Genomic DNA, 6,000 nt, shown 5'->3' with positions numbered 1-6,000 from the left:
ATTTGGGGTTTGTTTATTGTTGCTTCACTTATGTGGATAGTATATTATATGAAATGAGAAAAGTAGGGGATGTTTTCTTTCACGTCCGCACGATGCTAGGTCATGATCTAGGTAATATCAATTTTATGTTTTAGGGGGATGTTTTCCTTCACGTCCACGCTTTTCGTATAAGAACCCACAGTATTCATCGTTCAAACCATTCTACAGAGAAGATGGCTTCGAACCACCTCGATAAATTTCAAACATTGCAAGACGTCCTTGACAATTTGGGCATGATAGAACAAATGCTAGTACGACTCAATGAAGACCACTATTCTTATAGTCCACATAGAGTAAAAATGGAGATCAACAACTTAAGAAAAGCAAAGGACATGATAAGTGGTGTGATGAAGGAAATAAAGGAGGAGAAGGAGGATGAAGAGGAAAGGATAAGAATAAGAAAATGGAATGAAAAAATTGAAAAAGAAGAAGAAAATGAGAAGAGGAAGAAAGAAGAGGAGGAGGAAGAGAAGAAAGAAGAGGAGGAGAAAAAAAGAAGAAAAAGAGCGTAGGTGAGAAAATAAGAAGTTGGTGCAGAAAAAGAAGAAATTAGAAGCAGAAGAAGAAGAAGAAACCAAAGGCCCTTTTCAGGGCCAGCCATATTTCTCGAAAAGAGAATGACTTTTCAATTGCCTACCCCTTTATAAAAATTTTAAAAAAAAAAAAAATCCCATGTTCAATTCCCCTTGTCCCTAAAGTAGTTTTTTTTTCCTAACATGTTCAATTCCCCTTTGTCCCTAGACAAACCCACACTTTATTCCCATGTTCAATTCCCCTTGTCCCTAGACAGACCCAAACTCTATTCCCCATGTTCAATTGCCTTTGTCCCTAGAATCGATATTTTTTTCCATTGTTCGAATGCCTTTGACGCTAATCTCAATATTTCCTTTTTTTTTTCTCCAATGTTAAATTCCATTGACGCTAATCTTACCCAGGGTTTTTTGCCCATGTTAAATTTCCATTGACGCTAATCTCGCCCAGGGTGGTTAATGTTAAATTTCCATTGACGCTAATCTCGCCCAGGGGGTGTTTTTAATGCTAATTCCCATTGACGCTAATCTCACCCCTTTCACTACTGTCCAGGTTTCACTGACGTACATGAGATTGCTTAGCGCACATGCACGGTACACGGTGATGTTAGTGTTCGTGGTCAGCATTATGTTGTTCCACACTCTCTGCGACAATCTAGAGAGAGTTGTTGATGCCTTTCCGATCCGCTTGTTGAGCTCAGCCTCCAGTGAGAGGTTGTTGGTGATGGTAAAGCCGAGGTACATGAACTGACTCACCAGCTCAAGTTCATAGTTGTTGATGATGATACTTGGGGGGTTCGCGTCCTGAACCATCACGTTTGTTTTCTTAAGGCTTATGGCTAACTCTAACTCATCGCATGCTTTAGCAAATCGGGCCACCAGGCGCTGAAGCTCAGCCTCTGTGTGGATGGCTAGAGCAGCATCGTCTGCGAAGAGCATGTCCCTGATGGTTACTTCACGCACTTTGCTTTTGTCGTGCCAGGTTGAACAGTCTGCCGTCTGATCGTGTGTACAGGTACATCCCTTCTGTGGACGTCCGAAATACGTGCTTGAGCAGGACTGCGAAGAAGATACCGAAGAGCGTGGGGGCAAGGACACAGCCCTATTTAACTCCACTGTGGATTATTTATATGCACACAGTCCGATGTAGCCCATCATTTGTATTTATATACATTCATGTACCCCTAGGTAGCACAGCATTTGTATTTATTTACAGATAGACCCTTGGTAACACATCATGTATATTTATGCACTTAATAGCACTAGGCAGCACAATATAGGTATTTATATATACAGGCCAATGTCATACAGTGTTTGCATTTATATGCAAATAGGACATATGTAGCACAGCAGTTTAATTTATGTGCACACATGCCATAGGTAGCATATCATTGGTATGTATACACACAGGCCCTACGTTGCACATCATTTTTAGTTGTATGCACACAGGAACTAGGTTGCACAACATCTGTATTTATATTCACACTGACATTTGGTTGCACAGCATCTATATTTATACAAACGCAGTCCCTAGGAAGCACAATTTTGTTATTTATATACACACAATCTATGGTTGCACAGCGTTTATATTTGTATACACATAGGCCTTATGTAATACAGCATTTGTGTTTGTAATAACATATTCTTAGGTAGCACATCATTTGTATTAATATGGACACAGGCCCAAGGTAGCACATCATTTTTGTACCTATTCGGACTCAGGCACTAGGTAGCACTGTATTTCATTGATATACCGATAGGGCCTAGTTTACACAAAATTATATATATATATATATATATATATATATATATATATATATATATATATATATATATATATATATATATATATATATATATATATATATATATATATATATAAATACCCTAACTTTGGGTAGGGCAGCATTTGTGTGTATATGTACACAGGCACTACATAGAACAGAAATGTATTGGTACTTACATATACACATGCTGTAGGTAGCAGACAATTTGTATTTATATACACACATGCCTATGTTTCACATAATTGGCATCTATATACATACAGGCCTAAGGAAACACAGCATTGACATGTATATATCCACATGCCCTAGGTTGAACAGCATTGGTATTTATATGAACACATGCCTTAGGTAACACATCATTTGTGTTTATTAGTACACAGGCCATAGGTAGCACAGCATTTGTATTTATATACACATATTCCCTAGATGTCGCATCATTTGTATTTATATACATATAGACCAAGTCATCAAAGCATTTCTATTTATACAAACACAGGCCTAGGTATCACTGCATTTGTATTTATATGCAGACAGGCGTAGGTATCACATCATTTATATTTATATGCACGCTTGCAAATTTATTACATTATTTGTATTTATATACACACAAGCCCTAGGTAGTACAACTTTGTTATTTATAGACACACAGGCACATGTCAGCACAGCATTAGTATTTATATGCACACATAGCCTAGGCAACACATAAATTGAATGTATATGCACACAATCCCTAAGTAGCACTACACTGTTATATATATATATATATATATATATATATATATATATATATATATATATATATATATATATATATATATATATATATATATGCACACAGGCCTAGATCTTACACCATTTCATTTGCATGCACACATGACCTAGGTACACGTAATTTGTATTTTTAAGCACTCAGTCCATAGGTAGCACATCATTGATATTTGTCTGCACACAGGCTTTTTAGTACAGAATTAGTATTTATATGCTTATTGGCCGTAGGTAACAGACCATTGGTATTTATATGCACTCAGGCCCTAGGTAGCATAGCATTCAGGTATGTATATGCAAACAGGCCTGGGTGTCACAGCAATTGTATTTATATCCTCACAGCGACTAGGAAGCACAATAATGGTATTTATATTCACATCGCAATACGTATCACATCATTGGTATTTATATACAAACAGGCCAAGGTGGCACATAATTTGCATTTATATACGCAATTGCCCTAGGTACCACATATTTGGTATTTTCATAAAAACAGGCCCTAGCTTGTACCGCATTGGTATTTATAAACACACAGGCCCTATGTGGCACAATATTGATATTTATACTAAATCAGGCCAAGGTAGAACAGCATTCGTATTTCTATTAAACACGTAACTATGGTACCACATCTTTAGTATTTACATACACAATATCCCTAGGTAGCACATCATTATTTATAAACACACAGGCCATAGGTAGAACATCATTTATATTTATATGCATACCTCCCCTAGTTAGTAAAGCATTGTTATTTATATATACACAGGCTTTGGGAGAACAGCATTGGTATTTATATACACACAGACCCTAGTTAGCACATCATTGGTACTTATATACACACAGGTCCTAGGAAGCTGAGCACTGGTATTTATATACACACACGACTTTGTAGCACAGCATGGGTATTTATTTACACACCTGCCCTACTTAGCACAGCATTGGTACTTATAAACACACAGGCCCTAGGTAGTACAGAATTTATATTTATACTCACATTGGCCCTACGCAGCACATAAATTGCACTTATATGCAGACGTGATTAGGTACCAGAGCCATGGTATTTCTATACAAATATCTCTAGGTAGCAGAGTAGGTAGCAGAGTATTTGTTGTTATATACAAATATCCCTAGCTAGCACAGCACTTGTATTTGTATGCACATAGACTCTGTGGAGCACAGCATTTCTATATATGTACACAAAGGCCAAGGTAGTACATCATTTGTATTTATCTGCACACATTCCCTAGGTAGCACAGCGTTTGTAGTTATATGAACAATGGCACTAAATATCACAACATTGTGTTATTTAGATACACATAATCCCTAGGTAACAGGACATTTATGATTGTATAGAGACAGGCCCTAGGAAGCTAACCATTATTATTTATATGCACAAATGCATAGGAAGCACATCATTTATATTTATATGCTCATAAGCTCTTTGTATTTGTATATGCGTAGGCCCTAGATAGTCTATCAATTGTTGTTATATACACACAAGCTTAGGTAGCACAGAATTGGCATTTATATACACACAGGCCGTAAGTAACACAGCATTGGTACAGATATACACACAGGCCATAGATAGCACGTCCTTTGTATTTATTTACACGTAAGACATATTCATCACATCATTTGTATTTGTACACACTCAGGCCGTAGGTATCACATCATTTGTGTTTATATACGAATAGCATTGAGGTATGAAATCATTTGTATTTATATAAACACATACCCTAGGTTACACATAATTTGTATGTATATACACATATTCCCTAGATAACACAGGATTTGTATTTATATACATACAGGCCCTGGGTAGCGCAGGATTTGTATGTATATACACATACGACATGGTCTAGTAGCATTATTATTTATAAACACATTGGTCTAGGTAGCACACCATTTGTATTCATATACACATATTCCCTATATATCACATCATTTGTCATTATATACAGATATACCCTATCTAGCACTGCATTATTATTTATATACATTCAGGTCCTATAAAGCACAGCATTTGTGTTTATATATGCATAGCCCCGAAGGTATCGTATCATTTATATTTATTTACACACAGGCCCTAGGCTACACACCAATTGTTGTTATATGCTCAATGCCATAAGTAGTACAGCATTTCTAGTTATATTCACACAGGACGTAGGTATCAAAGCATTTGTATTTTTTTTTTAAAAAACGTCCCTAGTTATATTATATCATTTGTATTTATATGCACACATGCATAGGTATTACAGCATTTATATTTATATACACATATTTCCTAGATATCACATGAATATATACACATATTCCCTAGAGAACACAACATTCGTATTTTTATACACACAGGCCATCGTTGTGCACCATTATTATTTGTATAAACATTGGCCTAGGTAACAATCATTCGTATTTGTATACACATATTCCCTTGATATCACAGCATTTGTATTGATATACACACAGACCTAGGTGTCACAGCATTTTTATTCATATACACTCAGGCGCTAGGTAGCATTAAATTGGTATTTATATACAAACAGGCACATGGCAGCACGGCATTTGTACTTATATACACACTGACCCTACGTAGCAAAGCATGTGTTTTTATATGCACACAGGGCCTAGGTTTCACATCAATTGTATTTACATACACATGTATATATATGCTCACTGTCCCTAGGTAGCACATCAATGATATTTATATGCACATAGGCCCAAGCTAGAGCATCATTTGTATTTATATGCACACAGGCACTATCGAACACATTATTGGTATGTATATGCACACAGGTCTTAGGTAGCACAGAGATTTGTGTTTCTATTCACCCAGTCCATAGGAAGCAGATCATTGGTATTTACATGCCCAAAGGAACTAG

This window comes from Sinohyriopsis cumingii, chromosome 7, assembly GCF_028554795.1.
Source record: "Sinohyriopsis cumingii isolate HCF-2022 chromosome 7, ASM2855479v2, whole genome shotgun sequence".
Taxonomy (NCBI): Eukaryota; Metazoa; Mollusca; class Bivalvia; order Unionida; family Unionidae; genus Sinohyriopsis; species Sinohyriopsis cumingii.
Note: the sequence above shows the minus strand (reverse complement) of the source record.